We start from the raw sequence: 19315 nt of genomic DNA, 5'->3' as shown, positions 1-19315 counted from the left end.
CTGCGGACAAAATTCATTTACTTTGGCAGTGTCCTTTCCACAGAGATACACATTGAAAATGAATCTAACACACACATTGACAGAACTAGCTCATTATTTGAGAGACTGCGAAAGAAAGTGTGGGGGGGAAGAAGTATCAGATTAACTTCCAAACTCAAAGTCTACAGAGCTGTTATGCTCACCTCATTGCTGTACCCCTGTGAAACCTAAACATTCTCCCAGTTTGAAGACAGGGAACTAAATTGCTTCCTTTTAAATTATCTTAGGGAGCTTCTGAAGATAACCTGGCAGGAGAAGATACCAGGCACTGAGGTCCTTTCTCAAGCAAAACTCCTAGCATTCAAACATAACTACAGAGAGTGCAACTATGATGGGCTGGGCATGTTGTTGGAATTTAAGAAGCATGCTTACTATAAAAGTCTATTTTATGAAGAATTCACATACGGCAAGTGCTCCTAAGGGGTCAGAAGAAGAAATAGTGGAATGCCCTGAAGTCTCTCTTAAGAATATTAAAATTTAGGGTGGCTAGGGGATGCAGTGGATAAAGCACCAGCCCTGGAGTCAGGAGTACCTGGGTTCAAATCAGGTCTCAGACACTTAATAATTACCTAGCTGTGTGGCCTTGGGCAAGCCACTTAACCCCATTTGCCTAAAAAAAAAAGAATATTAGAATTTATTATACACTATGGGAGACACTGGCACTGGACTGTTGAGCATGGCATGCCATTATGAGAAAAGGTGGTGCGCTCTACCAGGAAGGCAGAATTGAACCAGATCCAAAGAAATATGACATATTTAAGTTTAAAGTAAGCCCCACAGGTGTTCACATGGACAATTTGTACCTGAACTGTGGAACGCATTCCAAGATCATATTAGTCTGATCAGTTGGACACACTGCAATTTACCTCAAACATAGTGATGTCATTTTTGACCTCTGATAAACAAAGGAAAAGAATCAACCAAACTAACTGGTACCGTGAAGTTGGTGGATATCTAACTTCTGTCATAATACTTTCCACTTTTTGCCAAATAGTGAATTTTTAGTCCATAAGCTAGAGTCTTAGGGTTTAATCAAAAAGTAGATTATTAGATTTCTTTACTGTTTCTTTTTTACTTATTCACCTATTTTACTTATTCACCTTTCCCTTTCTTATTCAGTAGTAGAATACTGCTTTATAATATAGTTTAAGATCTGAGGTAGCTTTGCCACCTTCCTTTGCATTTTTAACAAATTTCCTTAATATCATTGACTTTAATTCCTGTAAAGAACAATGATGCAAAAATTTTAAATAATATTTTAGTAAAGAGATTACAGTAAGTTACTGGGATAATACAACATGATCAGGTGTGATTTGTACCAGGTAACAAGGAGGATTACATACTGGGAAACAATCAATGTAATTGAACATATCAAAAAAAAACCAATATCTCAATAGATGTTGAAAAAAATCTTTGACAAAATACAACTTCCATTCCTATTACAAATATACTAAAAACTCTAGAGTTTTCCTGAAAATTATAAGAAGTATCTATCTAAAACTGTCAAAAAATGTTGTATGTAATGGGAATAAGCTTGGAGCATTTCCAATTTAATCGGGGATGAAATAATGATGCCCATTATCACCATTATTATTCAATATAGTATTAGAAATGCTAGCAGTAGCAATAAGAGAAAAAAAGAAATTGAAGGAATTAGAATTGGCAATGAGGAAGCAAAATTTTCCTTTTTTGCACATGACATGATGGCTCACTTAGAAAACAGGAGAAAACCATCTAAAAAACCTACTTGAAACAATGAAAAAACTCAGCAAAATATTAAAATATAAAATTTACATAAATCATAAGCATTTCTATATATGAAAAACAAAACCCAAGAACAAAAGATAGAAAGAGAAATTTCATTTAAAGTAACTACAGACAACATTAAATATTTGGGAATCTACTTCCTGAGCCAAACTCAGAAACAGTAAGAACACAGTTACAAAACACTCTGCACACACATAAAAAAAAATCAGATCTAAACATTTGAAAAAATGTCAATTGCTCATGTTTAGGTTGAGTATTTAATTCAATATAAATGAATTGTACACAACATAAATTACTTATTCAGTGCCATACCAATAAAACTATCAAAAAAAACTATTTTAACTGAGCTAGTAATAATAGAAATAAAATTCATATGGAGCAACAAAAGACCAAGAATATACCTTACTTCCGGCCAAAATGGCAGAGAGAAAACAGGCACAGTTCTAAAGTCTCCTGATCTTTCCCCATCTATAATAGAAAACAAACCTCTTAACATAAATCCAACCCACAAAACCCAGAAAGGAGAAAGAACACCTACCTCAGGATTTGTCTTCCCCAGCCCTGGGTGAATTCGGGCACAAAGGGCCGATCAGCCACAGATCAGCCTGATTAGCAGATGAATTGGAGCCAGGGAGCCTGAGGGCCCAAGTGCAGGACCTGCTTGATCAGCAGAAGGGCTAACCTCGGGGAGGTTACTGGGGAGAAGAGGAACTGGTGTTGGCACTGACCCTCTGGAGCTTGCCCACAGTGCTGGGGGGAGAGTTCCGTAGTAGGTGAGCTGCGGACAACATCCCTGGGCTCCTCGGGTCTGAGGAACTCTGAGTCCATGCCTCCATTGCAGCTGAGGCCTCTCCCCAGAACAAACACATTTACAGACTTCTGCCCCAGGCACAGGTGTGTGAGCAAAAGAACCAGCTCAGTTGACAGCAGGGAGAAGGAGGACCTCACCCCAGGGTAAAGCCCACCATTGATTGAAGGCAAAAGTATTCAACAGCTTAAGGCACTCCCTTCAGGCTAAGGGAATAGGCCTCAATCCAGGTCATAGGCACTCCAGAGAAATCAACCAGCACCTCCTACTGGCAAGCCAGAGAAATTTCACTCAGTGAGTAAAGCCTCTAGGGATTACAACACCAAACTTCTGTGAACCAGCTCCTCCCCAACTCAAGGTCTTAGCAAAATGAAGAAAGGTCAGCAGAAAGGTGGATCCATAGAAAAATTCTTGGAAGGAAAAGACCCTAACTCAGAGAGACCTAGAACCTCTGAGGAGAATATGATCTGGTCTCCAGCACAGAAAGACTTCCTTGAAGAAATAAGGAAGGAATTTAAAAATCGACTGGAAAATTTGGAAAAAGAAACCCAAGAGAAGATTAAGACCTTGCAACATGAAAACAAATCATTGGAAAATGCAATTGGACAAATACACAATGAGAATAATTTTCTCAGATCTTCAATTGGACAAATACAAAATGAGAATAATTCTCTCAGATCCTCAATTTGGCAAATGAAAAAAGTATATAATTATCTCAAAACCTCAACTGGTCAAATGTAAAGCTCGTTCAAAAGTAGAATTGACCAAGTGGAAAAGGAGTTGAAAAAGGTGAATGAAGAAAACTCCCTAAAAAAAGAATGGTGTTTGTGGAAACTAATGACTTCATGAGACAGCAAGAGACTGTTAAACAAAATGAAAAAACAGAAAAAAAAGAAGAAAATGTAAAATACCTCATCAGCAAAAAACCACTGAGCTCAAGAATAGATCAAGGAGGGGCAGCGTGAGAATTATTGGACTTCCTGAAAAATATGAAGGAGGAAAAAAAAAAACCTGGACTTCATATTTCAGGATCTAGTGATGGAAAATTGCCTTGATAAAATGGAACCAGAGGGCAAAGTAGTAACTGAAAGAATACATCGATCCCCTCCAGAAAGATAATCTAAAATGAAAACACCAAGGAATGTTGTGGCCAAATCCCAGGACTATCAGATAAAAGAGAAAATCCTGCAAGCAGCGAGAAGGGAACAGTTTAAATGCCAAGGAGCCACAGTAAGGATTATGGAGGACCTGGCTACATCAACATTAAGGGATCAAAGGGTCTGGAAAGAGATATTCTGAAGAGCAAGGGAGCTAGGAATGCAGACAAAAATCCACTATCCTGCAATGCTGAGCCTTCTTTTTTCAGGGGGAAAAGATGGACCATTTAATAAAATGGAAGAATTCCAAAAAGTTCCTGATGTAAAGACCAGAGCTAAATAGAAAATTTTGACATCAAACAGGAGGTTCAAGAGACACATGAAAAGGTTAAAAAAAGGGGGGGGGGTTAAAGGAAAAAAAAACTGCTATCCAATAAGATGAACCTGGCTATATACCAGCATGGGGGAAAAGATTCTAATAACTCTTGAGAATTGTAACTCTAACAGAGAGAATATACATAGCCAGAAGTGATGGACATTCAATACTTATCCACAAGACTGTTATCCAATGGGATGAAACTGGCTATAATCCTACCTGGGAGAAAGACTCTAAAAATTCTCAAGAACTGCAACTCTATTAGATAGAACTTACTTAGCTAGAAGTCATGGATACTCATAATTTTCTGTGACTCAGACAGAATGATTTAAAAACACTGCCTGCTTAAAAAGGAGGACAGGAAGGAGTGAGGATTGAATGGGGTAAATCTCATTACACTAAGAGGTACAAAATACCTATGGTAATAGAGGGGAAGAAGGAAGGAGATAAGAAACACCTGAATCTTCTCATCAGATTTGGCTTAAAGTCAATTTACACACATACTCAGTTAACTTATAAAACATCCAACCTTTCAAGTATTAAAAGGGGAAAAAGGGAGGGGAGAAATGGAGAAGGGGAGGAGAGGGGGAAAAGGGAAACTAACAAAAGGAAGGGAAGGGAAAAGGGAAAAATGGAAATGGAAAGAAAGGGGAGGGGTGGATATAGGTATGCAAACAAACTGAAGAGGGTGGCATTTAGAAACAAAATATTGGGGAATACAGATAAGGGAGGAAGGGAAAAATACAAACAGAGAGAAGATAGCATGGAGGGCAATAAAGAATTAGTAGTCATAACTGAATGTGAATTGGATGGACTCTCCCTTAAAACCTAAGCAAATGGCAGAGTGGATTAAAATCAGAATCCTACAATATGCTGTTTACAAGAAACTCACGTGACACAGAGAGATACCTATAGAGTAAAGGTAAAAGGTTGGAGCGAAATATATTTTGCTTCAGCTGAAGTGAAAAAAAGCAGTGGTAGCAATCCTTATCTCAGACAAACCAGCAGCAAAAATAGAGAGTGTTAACAGAGAGAAGGAAAGGGGCGGTTAGGTGGCGTAGTGGATAAAGCACAGGCCTTGGAGTGAGGAGTACCTGGGTTCAAATCCGGTCTCAGACACTTAATAATTACCTAGCTGTGTGGCCTTGGGCAAGCCACTTAACCCCATTTGCCTTGGAAAAATCTAAAAAGAGAGAGAGAGAGAGAGAGAGAGAGAGAAGGAAGGAAACTTTATCCTCCTAAAATATACCATAGACAATAAAGTTGTTTCAATATTGAATATATATATGTATATATATATATATATATATATATATATATATATATATATATGCACCCAATGGTGTAGCATCCAAGATCCTAGAGGAGAAGCTGAAAGAACTACAGGAAGACAAAGAGAGCAAATCTCTACTAGTGGAAGATCTCAAACTCCCACCCTCAGATCTAGATAAATCGAATCATAAAATAAACAAGAAAGAAGTAAAATATATTGTTAGAAAAACTAGATATGGTAGACTTATGGAGGAAATTGAATGAGGATAGAAAGGAATATATACCTTTTTCTCTGCAGTACATGGAATTTATACAAAAATTGACCATGTACTAGGACATAAAACCCTAATGATCAACTGCAGAAAGGCAGAAATAGTGAATACATCTTTCTCAGATCACAATGCAATAAAAGTCACATGCAATATTGGGCCAAGAAGATATAGACCAAGAACCAATTGGAAACTGAATAACCTCATTTTAAAGAATGAGTGGATGAAAAAACAAATTATAAGAATAATTATTTTATCCTTCATAATGACAATAATGAAACAACATACCAAAACCCATGGGATTCACTCAAAGCAGCTGTCAGGGGATATATTATATCTTTAAACGATTTCATGAATAAATTAGAGAAAGAGGAATTCAATAAACTAAATTTTCAACTAAACAATTAGAGGAAGAACAAATTAAAAATCCGCAAATATACCAAATTAGAAATTCTAAAAATTAAAGGAGAAATTAATAAAATTGAAAGCAAAAGTTATTGAATTAATAAATAAAACTGAAAGTTGGTTTTATGAAAAAAACAAAAAATTTGATAAAACACTGGTCAATTTGATTGAAAAAAGGAAAGAAGAAAACCAAATTGCTAGTGTCATAAATGACACATGTGAACTCATCACCAATGAGGAGGAAATTGAGGTAATAATTCGATACTTTTTTGCCCAACTCTATGCTAATAAATTTAATAATCTAAGTGAAATGGATGACTATTTACAAAAATATAAGTTGCCCAGGTTAAAAGAAGAAGAGATTAAATGCCTAAATAATCCTATCTCAGGAAAAGAAATTCAAGAAGTCATCATTGAACTCCCCAAGAAAAAATCTCCAGGGCCTGATGGATTCACAAGGGAATTCTACCAAACTTTTAAGGAACAATTGGTTCCAATACTATATAAACTCTTTGGAAAGATAGGGGAAGATGGAACTCTTCCTAACTCTTTCTATGAAACCAATATGGTGCTGATACCTAAACCAGGAAGAGTTATTACAGTGTAAGAAAATTACAGAACTATCTCCCTGATGAATATAGATGCAAAAATATTAAATAAAATCTTAGCAAAATGATTACCACAAGTTCTCACTTCGATAATACATTATGATGAAGTAGGATTTATCCCAGAAATGCAGGCTTGCTTCAATATTAGGAAAACTGTTAGTATTCTCAATTATATCAACAACAAACCTATCAGAAATTATGTGATCATATCAATAGTCTCTGAAAAAGCTTTTGACAAAATACAACATCCATTCCTACTAAAAACACTAGAGAGTGTAGGAATAAATGGACTGTTCCTTACAATAATTAGCAGTATCTCTCTGAAACCATAAACAAGCATTATATTCAATGGGGAGAGGCTAGAGGTATTCCCAATAAGATCAGAGGTGAAACAAGAGTGCCCATTTTCACCACTACTATTCAATATTGTATTAGAAATGTTAGCTTCAGCAATTAGAAAAGAAAAAGAAATTGAAGGAATTAGAATTGGGAAGGAAGAGACAAAGCTCTCACTCTTTGCAGATGACATGATGGTCTACCTAGAGAATCCCAAGAAATCATCCAAAAAACTACTGGAAACAATTAGCAATTTTAGCAAAGTGGCAGGTTATAAAATAAACCCTCATAAATCCTCAACTTTTCTATATATGTCTAGCAAGATACAGAAGGAAGAGCTAGAAAGAGAAATCCCGTTCAAAGTAACCTCAGACAATATAAAATACTTGGGAGGCTATTTGCCAAGACAGACTCAGAAACTTTTTGAAAACAACTATAAAACACTTCTCACACAAATTAAATCAAATTTAAATAACTGGGTAAATATCAACTGCTCATGGATAGGCACAGCTAATATAATAAAAATGACAATTCTTCCAAAAGTAAACTATTTAGTTCCCTACCAAACAAAATTCCAAAAAAATTACTCTAATGAGTTAGAAAAAGTTGTAAGTAAATTCATATGGAGAAATAAAAAGTCAAGAATTTCCAGGAGCTTAATGAAAAAAAAGCACAAAAGAGGGTGTCTTAGACCTACCTGACCTAAAATTATATTATAAAGCATCAGTCATCAAAATTGTTTGTTATTGGCTAAGAAACAGAGTGGTGGACCAGTGGAATAGACTAGGTACAAAAGCAGGAGAAGATTATAGTGATCTGCTGTTTGATAAACCCCAAGAGCCCAACTATTGGGATTAGAAACTCCCTCTTTGATAAAATCTGCTGGGATAATTGGAAGTTAGTATGGAAGAAATTTAGATTAGAGCAACACCTAACGCCCTTTACCAAGATAAGATCCAAATGGTTACATGACTTAGACATAGAAAACAATACTATATGCAAATTAAAGATCAAGGACTAGTTTACCTGTCAGATCTATGGAAAGGGGAGCAGTTTATAAGTAAGGAAGAGTTGGAAAACATCACCAAAAACCAACTAGATGATTTCGATTACCTTAAATTAAAAAGCTTTTGAATAGATAAAACCACTGTAACCAAGATCAAAAGAAATGTACTAAATTGGGAAACAATCTTGACAACTAATAATTCTGACAAAGGACTCATTTCTAAAATATACAGAGAACTGAGTCATATTTTTAAAACAAAAATCCATTCCCCAATTGACAAATGGTCAAAGGATCTGCAAAGGCAATTTCCAGATGAGGAGATCAAAGCATCTATAGCCATATGAAAAAATGCTCTAAATCATTAATTATTGGAATGGTTGTGGGAAATCTGGGATAATAAACACTGTTGGTGGAGCTGTGAACTCATCCAAATTTCTGGAGAGCTATTTGGAACTATGCCCAAAGGGCAATAAAAAATGTGCATACCCTTTGACCCAGCAATACCATTACTGGTTCTATCCTCTGAAGAGATGATGAAAAAGGGTAAAAATATAACTTGTACAAAAATATTTATAGCAGCCCTTTTTGTGATGGCAAAGAATTAGAAATCAAGTAAATGTCATTAAATTGGGGAATGGCTTAGCAAACTGTGGTATATGTATGTCATGGAACACTGTTGTTCTATTAGAAACCAGGAGGGATGGAATTTCAGGGAAGCCTGGAGAGATTTGCATGAACTGATGCTGAATGAGATGAGCAGAACCAGAGAAACACTGTATACCCTAACAGCAACATGGGGGTGATTTTCAACCTTGAAGGATTCGGTCATTCCATCAGTGCAACAATCAGGAACAATTTTGGGCTGTCTGCAAAGGAGAGTTCCATCTCTATTCAGATAAAGAACTGTAGAGTTTGAACAAATTTCAAGGACTATTCCCTTTAATTTAGGATAAAAAACAGATATCTTATTGTCTGTTCTTGTTACCTCTTAGATTTCTTTTCTCTTGCTTAAGGATATGATTTCTCTCATCACACTCAATTTGGATCAATATACACAACATGGAAAGAAAGTGCAGACTAACAGATTGCTTTCCTTGGGGGTGGGGGAAGGGAAGTAAGATTGCGGGAAAATTGTAAAACTCAAATAATATCTTTAATTAAAAAAACATGAAAAAAGAAGAAAAAAAAGAAATAGAGAAATTCCACTTAAAGTAACTGTAGACAACAGAAAAGACTTGGAAGTCTACCTGCAAAGAAAAACTTAGAAATTGCATATGTATATATGTAATTTCTGAGTATGTAGATAGATAGATAGATAGATAGATAGATAGATAGATAGATAGATAGATAACTGGGTAAATATCAACTGTTCATGAATAGACTGAGCTAACATAATAAAAAACAATTCTACCTGAATAAAATTACTTATTCTGTCCTATCCCAATCAAACTACCAGAAAATTGCTTTATTGATCTAGAAATACATTAACTAAATTCATATGGAGAAGAAAAGTTCAAGAGAATTAATGTTAAGGGAATTATTGAAAAACGTAAATGGGGTAGCTAGGAGGCACAGTGGATAGAGCACTGGCCCTGGAGTCAGGAGTACAGGAGTTCAAATCTGGCCTCAGGCACCTAATAATTGCCTAGCTGTTTGGCCTTGGGCAAGCCATCTAACCCCATTTGCCTTGCAAAAACTAAAAACAAAAAAATGCAAAGAACGGCAGCCCATCATTACCAGATCAAATATTATTATAAAACAACCATCATCAAAACTACTAGCATGGTGGATCCGTGGAATAGATTAGACACAAAAGAAACAGTAGCAATTGACTATAGTAAGGTATCATTTGATAAACTCAAAGATTCTAACTTCTGGGAAACGAACCCACTGTTTAAGAAAAAATTTCTGAGAAACTTGGAAAACAGTATGGCAGAAACCAGGCAAAGACCAATCTTTCACACCATATACCAAAATAAGCTTGAAATAGGTAAAGGATTCATACATAAAAGGTGATACTATAAGCATGTCAGTAATACAAGAAATAGTTTATCTCTTAGATCTATATAGAAAGGAGAGCAATATATGATCAAAGAAATGATAGAGAACATTATTAAATGCAAAATGTATAATTTTGATTACATTAAAGTAAAAGTATTTTTCACAAATTAAAATTATATCCAACGTTAGAACTGCACTGAGTAGGGAAACAATTTTTACTAGTGTTTCTTAATAAAGGACTCATTTCTAAATTATATAGAGAACTGATTCAAAATTATGAGTATACAAGTCATTTCTCAGATTATAAATGGTGAAAGGATATGAAAAGGAAATTCTCAGATGAAGAAATTAGAGCTAGCTATAATCTTACGGGGAAAAAAATGCCCTAAATCATTATTGATTAGAGAAATGCAAATTAAAACAAATTCTGAAGGACCACCTCACACCTATCAGATTGGCCAATATGAGAAACAAGGAAAATAATGGAGGAGTGTTGTGGGAAAACTGAAACAATAATAAATTGTTGATGGAATTGGGGACTGATCCAGTTTTTGGTACAGCACTTTGGAACTATGCCCAAAGAGCAATAAAACTATGCAAACCTTTTGATGCAGTGATATCACTACTAGATATCACAAAAGATATCACAATATATTACAAGAAAGGATAAAAAACTCTTGTACACAAATATTTTCGCAGTTCATTTCATATTGGAAAAAAATTAAAATTGAGGGGATGGCAATCAATTAGGGAATGGTTGAACAAACTGTGGTATATGAATTTTATGGAGTATTATTGTTTTATAAGAAATCATGAGAGGGAAGGGGAATCTAGATGGATAGAGCACCAGCCCTAGAATCGAGAGGACCTGAGTTCAAGTCTGGTCTCAGACACTTAATAATTACCTAGCTGTGTGACCTTGGGTTAGTCATTTACTCCCACTGCTTTGGAAAGTCTTGGATGCATTGATGTTGAGTGAAATGAGCTGAACCAGGAGAACATTACATACAATAACAGCAACCTTGTTTCATGATTAATTATGATGGGTCTTCTCATCTTTTTTCCCACTTTCTTTTTCTTTTTTCTTTTTTTTTAAATTGATATTTTATTTTATTTTTTAATTACATGTTGTGAAAGCTTTTCAATATCCATCCACATGCATATGCATATTTTTTAGTTACATGATTTCCTCCTACCTTCCCTTCCCACCACCCTCACCTTAGCAGTGTAGAGTCAGGTGAATATTTTACATACACATTAGTGTTTCATATGTTTACAGAATATTCAATTTTGGTATGAGGAATTAGGATTAAGGGAAAAGAAAGAAATCCATGAGACAGGAAAGAAATGCTTAAGAGAAAATTTTAAAAAGTGAGTGTGGTTTCATTCAGATTCTGTAGTGATTTTTTTGTTTGTTTGTTTTATTTTGTATTTCTTCCTCTGGATGGAGATAGCATTGTCCATAGTCAATCTCCTAGGTTTGTCCAAACTCTCTGAATTGCTGAGAGATAGGTCTTTTCATCTTAGCAGTATAATGATCAAAAAAAAAAATTCCAAAGGACTTGTGATGGAAAATGCCTTCCATGTGGAGAGAGGGAACTATAGAGTCTGAATGCAGACTATATCTTATTTTCAGTTTTTAAAATTTGTTTTATGTTTTATGTTTTTTCCCTCTCATGCCTTTTTTCCTTTCATTCTGATTTGTCTTTAGCAATGTGATTAATATGGAAATATTTTTTACATAGTTAAAAATGTATAACCCATATTAGACTGGAATTATTTCTCTCTCAGAACTGACATGAATCAATCCTCTTAACAGATTTTTAGATCCACAGAACTCACAGAAGAACAAAGGGGAACATCTCCCCTTTCTTTCTGTCTGCCAAGGGTAGAGAGCAGAGACCAAGGGCAGGGGCAGTGGGATGAAGCTAGGGACTACCTGAAAACTGCAGGGGAAACCTTTGCTATTTTCATGGCCAGTGAACAGGAGAGTTCCAGCATGGTATGCAGACAGCCAGACAGACAGCCAGCCAGTTGGGCTGGTCTTAGACGCTGGTCAGAAGCTCCTGTGTTTACAACAGAGGAGCCTCATGTTTCCAGCTTTAACCCCCACATTTTTCCGGGGGCGGGGCTGACTTTCTCCAGAACAAACACAGAAACAAGTGTTCATACCTTGCCTGAAGACTAGGGTGTGGGCAGAGATTTTCACCAGTACTGATTGAACTGATTATTTGAAAAGAGCCTGTGACTTTTCTAGTCTGAGGGTGCAGCACATATTGTGTGAGTCCAGCCTAGATCTTGCCTCTGGTCAAGGGAGTGGGCCACTGACTCTGCCCAACACAAACAATACAGAGGAAGCTTGTGCTACTCCTTACTGGTAGATCCTAACCACAGTAGAAAAAAGCCTCTACAAATCTCAATACCAAAGGTCTGCGAAAAAAGTCCCTTCCCCAACACAAGATGAACACAAATGAAGAAAAGCCAGCACAAATGGTCCATTGAATGTTCCCTTGATGATAAGGATACTAGTTCAGAAAAGAAGGACAGAAGATGTAGAGCTTCAGAGGAGAACCTGCATTAGTCTCCAGTCCAGAAAACCTTCTTAGAAGAGATCAGAAAGGTATTTAAAAATGGGATGGAAAAATTGGGAAAAGAAACACAAGAGAAAATTAACACTATGCAAGAGAAAATTAATATCTTATACCAAGAAAACAAATCCTTTGAAAATTCGGGCAATTGCAAAAAGAAAATAATTCTCTCAAAAACACAATTGGGCAAATGGAAAAAAAAAGATAACAACCCTTTCAAAAATAGAATTGACCAACTGGAAAAGGAGATACAAAGGGTAAATGAAGAAAATTTCTTAAAAGAAGATTAGAATCTGTGGATATTTATGCCTAGAAGAGACATTAAGAATCTGTTGAACAAAATCAACAAAAAAAATAGTAGAAAATGTAAAATACCCCCTTGGCAAAACAAATGATCTGGAAAATAGATCCAGGAGAGGCAAATTAAGAGTCATAGGACTTCTTGAACTTTGAAGAAATAAAAAGCCTGGGCTCTATTCCACAGAATATAGTGAAGAAGAACTACCCTGATATCCTGGAACCAGAGGGCAAAATAGTCAGTGAAGGAATACAACAATCTCCGCCTTAAAGGGATCACAAAGTGAAAACACCAGGGAATATTCTGGCCAAAATCCAGACCTATCAGACCAAGGAGAAAATTCTGCAAGTGACCGGAAAGAAATAATTCAAATACCAAGGAGACATAGTCAGGATTACATAGGACCTGACTTCATCAACATAAAGGGCCTGGAAAATGATATTCCAGAGAGCAGGGATTCTTGGATTACAACTAAGAATTCACTATCCAGAAGAAATGAACCTTCTCTTTCAGGGGAAAACATGGACCTTTAATGAAATAGGAGACTTTCAATCTTTCCTGATGAAAAGACCAGAATTAAACAGAAAGTTTGCTATTCAAACAGGAGATACATGAGATACTTCAAAGGTAAATAAGGGGGGAAAACTGTTATCCAAAAGTTTAAGCTGGTTATATCCCCACCTGGGAGGAAGATTCCCACAACTCTTGAGAATTGCAATGCTTTTAGAGGAAATATACTTAGCCAGAGGGAATGGACATTTATGATATGTCCATGGCTTTGATGGAATGATTTTAGAAAAATATTTCATTATAAAAAGGAGACAGGAGATAGCTAGGTGGTTTAGTAGATAGAGTGCTGACCCAGGAGTGAGGAGGGCCTGAGTGCAAAGTAGGCCTCAGACTCTTAAGAATTGCTTAGCTGTGTGACCTTGGGAAAGTCACTTTACCACATTTTCTTAAATAAATAAATAAAATATTTTTAAAAGTGGGGACAGTAAAAAGAGGGGAGGAAAGGGGTGATTGAAGGAAGAGAATTACATCACATGAAGAGATGTAAAAGACCTATTGCAAGTGAGAGGAACAAGGAAAGAGAAAAGAATTGCTTGAATTGCTCTCATCAGATTTGGCTCAAACAGTGATTAACATAGACACACTCAGTTGAGTTTAGAAATTTATCTTATCTTTCAAGTATTAGGAGGAGAAAGGGGGAGATGGGAAGGTGGGACTGATAGAAGGAAGGGAAGGAAGGAGGGGAGAAGGGAAAGGGGAAAGAAAAGCAAGGAGGTTAGAGATAAGGTGGTATATACACTGAATGAGACAGTATTCAGAAGCAAAATACTGGGGAGTTAGGGATAAGGTGAAAAAAGGGGAAAAGTACAAACTGAGAAGGGAGCATGGAGGGCAATAAAAAGTTAGTAATTATAACCTAGAATATGAAAGTAATAAAATGTAAGTGGATAGAATAGTGGATTAAAAAACAGAATTCCACAATATGTTACTTACAAGAAACATATTTGAAGCAGAGAAATACATACAGAGTAAAGGTAGAAGGCTGGAGCAGAATATATAGTAAAAGTGAAAAAAGTAGGGGTAGTAATCCTTATGTTAGACAAAGCTTGTGCAAAAAATAGGTGTCATTGAAAGAGAGAAGGAAGGATACTATATTCTCCTAAAAGGATAAAGAAATAGTTTCTATACTAAATATGTATACATCAAGCAATTATAGCATCCAAATTCTTAGAGGAGAACCTGAATGAATTACAGGAAGACATAGGCAGCAATTGGGGGGACCTCAATTACCCTCTCTCAGAATTAGAGAACTCTAACCCTAAAATAAATAACAAGGAAATTAAGGAAAGGAATAGGACATTAAAAAACATAGTTATGATAGACCCCTGAGGAAAAAAAATGAACTGGGATAGAAAAGAGCATATCTTTGTTTTTCTGTACTACATGGCACCTACATAAAAAATGACCATGCATTAGGTAATAAAAGCCTCAAATTCAAATGCAGAAAGGCAGAAATAACAAGTGCATCCATTTCAGATCATGATGCAATAAAAATCACGTGCAATAAAGAGCCATGGAGAGATAGAATTAGAACTAATTGGAAACCAAGTACTCTATTTTTAAAGAATGAATGAATCAAAAAACAAATCACAGAAAGAATTAAGTATATAATCCAAGACAATGAAAATAACAAAACATACCAAAACTTATGGGATACACTTAAAGCAATTATTAGGGGATATATTTATATTATATCTCTAAATGATTACTTGAATAAAATGAAGAGCAGACCAATGAACTGAGCAAGCAACTAAAAGTTAGAGAAAGAACAAATTAAAACTCCCCAATTAAATACCAAATTAGAAATTCTGAAAATTAAAAGTGAAATTAATAAAGTCAAAAGCAAGAAAACTATTGAACTAATAAAAAAATGAAGAGTCAGTTTTATGAAAAACTAATAAAATAGATAAACCTTTGGTTAATTTAAGTTACAAAAAGAAAGAAAAAAATCAATTCACCACCAATGAGCAGGAAATTAAAGTAATAATTCAGAACTATTTTGTTCAACTGTATGAAAATAAATTTAAAAATCTAAGTGAAATGGATGAATATTTACAAAAAAATATAAATTGGTCAGATTAAAAGAAGAGGAAATTAAATACTTAAATAACCCTATGTCAGAAAAAGAAATTAAACGAACCATCAGTGAACTTCCTAAGAAAAATTCTCCAGGGCCAGATGGATTCACAGGTGAATTCTATCAAACATTCAAGGAACAATTGTTTCAATTCTATATAAACTACTTGAAAAAATAGGTGAAGACAGGTATCTGTCCAATTCCTTTTATGACTCCAATATGGTGCTAATACCTAAACCAGGAAGAATCAAAGCAGAGAAGGAAAAGTATAGAACAATTTCCTTAACAAATATAGATGCAAACATTTTAAATAAAATATCATCAAGCTATCACTAGTATAATACACTATGTCCAAGCAGGATTTACGTCTAGCATGCAGGATTGGTTCAATATTGGGAAAATGATCTGAATAATTGACTATATCAAAAACAAACATAGCAGAAATCATATGATTATCTCTTTTTTAACTGATGTTTTATTTTTCCAAATATATGTTATAAAAGCTTTTCAAGATTATCTCAATAGATGCTGACAAAGCTTTTGACAATATACAGCACCTATTTCCACTAAAAGCACTAGAGACCATAGGAATCAATGAATTTTCCCTTAACATCTATCTGAAACCATCAGCAATCATTATATGCAATGAGGATGAGCTACAAGAATTCCCAGTAAGATCGGGGTGAAATAAGGATGCCTGTTATCAATGCTATTATTCAATATATATTAGAAAAGTTAACTTTAGCAATAAGATAAGGTAATTGAAATAATTAGAATTAGTAATGAAGAAACAAAACTTTCACTCTTTGCAGATGATATGATGGCATACCTAGAGAACCCTGAAAAAATGATCTAAAATAATTACTGGAAAAAATAGTAACTTTAATAAAGTCACAAGATATTAAAAAACCCATGCAAGTCTTCAGGATTTCTATATATTAATAACAGGATACAGCAGTAAGAGAACTTCAGGTAATATAAAATACCTGGGAGTGTACCTGCCAAGGCAGACATAAAAACTTTATGAAAATAACTATAAAATACTTTTCACAAAATTAAATCAGATCCAAATAACAGTAGGTATCATTTGCTCTTGGGTAGACTGAGCTAATATGCTAAAAAATGGCAATTCTACCTAAATTAAACTGCTTATTTCATTCTGTATCAATTCAAACTTCCAAAAATTTAATTTAATGAACTAGAAAAAAAATTCAAATGGAAGAACAAAAGATCAAGAACACCAAGGTTTTTAATGAAAAAAAAATTTGCAAAAGAAGGTGACCTGGGCATATCATAATTATATCATAAAATATCAGTTATCAAGTTATACTATTATTTTTTTCTTTTTTCATTTTAAAGATTTTATTTATTTTGAGTTTTACAGTTTTTCCCCTAATCTTACTTCCCTCTCCCCCACCCCACACAGAAGTCAATTTGACAGTCTTTACATTGTTTCCATGGTATACATTGATCCAAATTGAATGTAATGAGAGAGAAATCATATCCTTAAAAATGAAAAATAAAGTATAAGAGAAATCAAGATTACATAACAAGAAATCAGTTTTTATTTCTAAATTAAAGGCAGTAGTCCTTGGTCTTTGTTCAATGTCCACAATTCTTTCTCTGGATACAGATGGTATTCTCCATCACAGATAGCCCCAAATTGTCCCTGATTGTTGCACTGATAGAATGAGCAAGTCCATCAAGGTTGATCATCACCCCCATGTTGCTGTTAGGATGTACAATGTTTTTCTGGTTCTGAAAGGAAAGACATTTCTTAAATTTCTTAAATTAATTGAGTGTGTATATAAATTAACTTTAAACCAAGCCTGATGAGAGGAAGTTTCAGGTGTTTCTCATCTCCTCCCTTCTTCCCTTCTATTACAATAGGTCTTTTGTGCCTCTTAGAATAATGAGATTTACCCCATTTGGAAGCCTCCATCCTCCCATTTCCTTCCTCTCCTTTTTAAGGAGGTAGTGTTTTTAAATCATTCTGAGTCACAGAAAATCATGAATATGCATCACTTCTGGATAAGTATATTCTCTCTAATAGAGGTATAATTCTTGAGAGTCATTATAGTATTTCTCCCAAGTAGGGATATAGCCAGTTTCATCTTATTGGATAGCTGTTTTTTTCTTTAACCCCCCCCCCTTTTTAAAAACTTTTTGATATGTCTCTTGAACCTGTTGTTTGATGTCCAAATTTTCTATTTAGCTCTGGTCTTTTCATCAGGAATTGTTGGAATTCTCCCATTTCATTAAATGGCCATCTTATCTCCTTGAAGAGAAGGCTCAGTTTTGCTGCATAGTGGATTCTTGGCTGCATTCAGAGTTCACTTGCTGGAATATCTCATTCCAGGCCTTTTGATCCCCTAATGTTGATGCAGCCAGGTCTTGCAGAATCCTTACTGTTCCTCCTTGGTATTTAAATTGTTTCTTTCTGGCTGCTTGCAGGATTTTTTTTATCTGATAGTTCTGGAATTTGGCCACAACATTCCTTGGTGTTTTCATTTTAGGATCTCTTTCCAGAGGGGATTGATTTATTCTTTCAGTAACTATTTTGCCCTCTAGTTCCATGATATCAGGGCAATTTTCCATCATTAAATCCTGTAATATTAAGTCCATGGTTTTTTTTTTCTCATTAATGCTTTCAGAAAGTCCTATAATTCTCAGGTTGGTCCTTCTCTATCAGTTCTCAAGGTCAGTGGTTTTGCTGATGATGTATATTATATTTTCTTCTATTTTTCAATTTTTTTGGTTTTGATTAACAGACTCTTGCTGTCTCATAGTCATTTGCTTCTTCAATCTCCATTCTATTTTTTAGAGAAGAATTTTCTTTATTTACCTTTTGCAACTCCTTTTCCAATTGGTCAAATCTATTTTTGAAAGAGTTTTCCATTTGACCAATTGAGGTTTTGAGAGAATTGTTTTCTTGTTGCAGGGTATTAATTTTCTTTTCCAAATTTTACAATTGAATTTTAAGGTTTTTTTGCAAGGCAAATTGGGTTAAGTAGCTTTCCCAAGGCCACATAGTTAGGTAATTATTAAGTGTCAGAGGCCGACTTTGAACTCAGGTACTCCTGACTTCAGGGCCGGTGCTCTATCTACTACGCCACCTAGCCACCCTACCAATTGATTTTTAAACTCCTTTATTTCTTCAAGGAATTCTTTCTGTGCTGAAGACTAAGTCCTATTCTCCTCAGAGGTTCTCTTTGATTTAGTGTCTTTTCTTTCCAAGGATTTTTCTATGGAAAAATTTCTTTTTTTTTCTTTAAGGTTTTTGCAAGGCAAATGAGGTTAAGTGACTTGACCAAGGCCACACAGCTAGGTAATTATTAAATGTCTGAGGTCAAATTTGAACTCAGGTACTCCTGATTCTAGGGATGGTGCTGTATCCACTGAGCCATCTAGCTGCCCCAAGGAAAAATGTCTATGGAAAAATTTCATCTTAATCAGAAGTCTTGAAGTTAATTATATTATGTTATGTTATATTATATTATATTATATTATATTATATTATATTATATTATATTATATTATGTTATGTTATGTTATGTTATATCATATTATATCATATCATATCATATCATATCATATCATGTTATCTTATGTTATGTTATGTTATCTTATGTTATGTTATGTTATATTAATTATATTATATTATATTATATTACATTATATTATATTATATTATATTATATTACATTACATTACATTATAGTATAGTATAGTATAGTATACTATATTATACTATATTATACTATATTATAGTAGAGTATCAGTTTATAAAGTATCAAA

Source organism: Macrotis lagotis, chromosome X (assembly GCF_037893015.1).
Source record: "Macrotis lagotis isolate mMagLag1 chromosome X, bilby.v1.9.chrom.fasta, whole genome shotgun sequence".
Classification (NCBI taxonomy): domain Eukaryota; kingdom Metazoa; phylum Chordata; class Mammalia; order Peramelemorphia; family Peramelidae; genus Macrotis; species Macrotis lagotis.
This window is presented reverse-complemented; position numbering follows the sequence as displayed.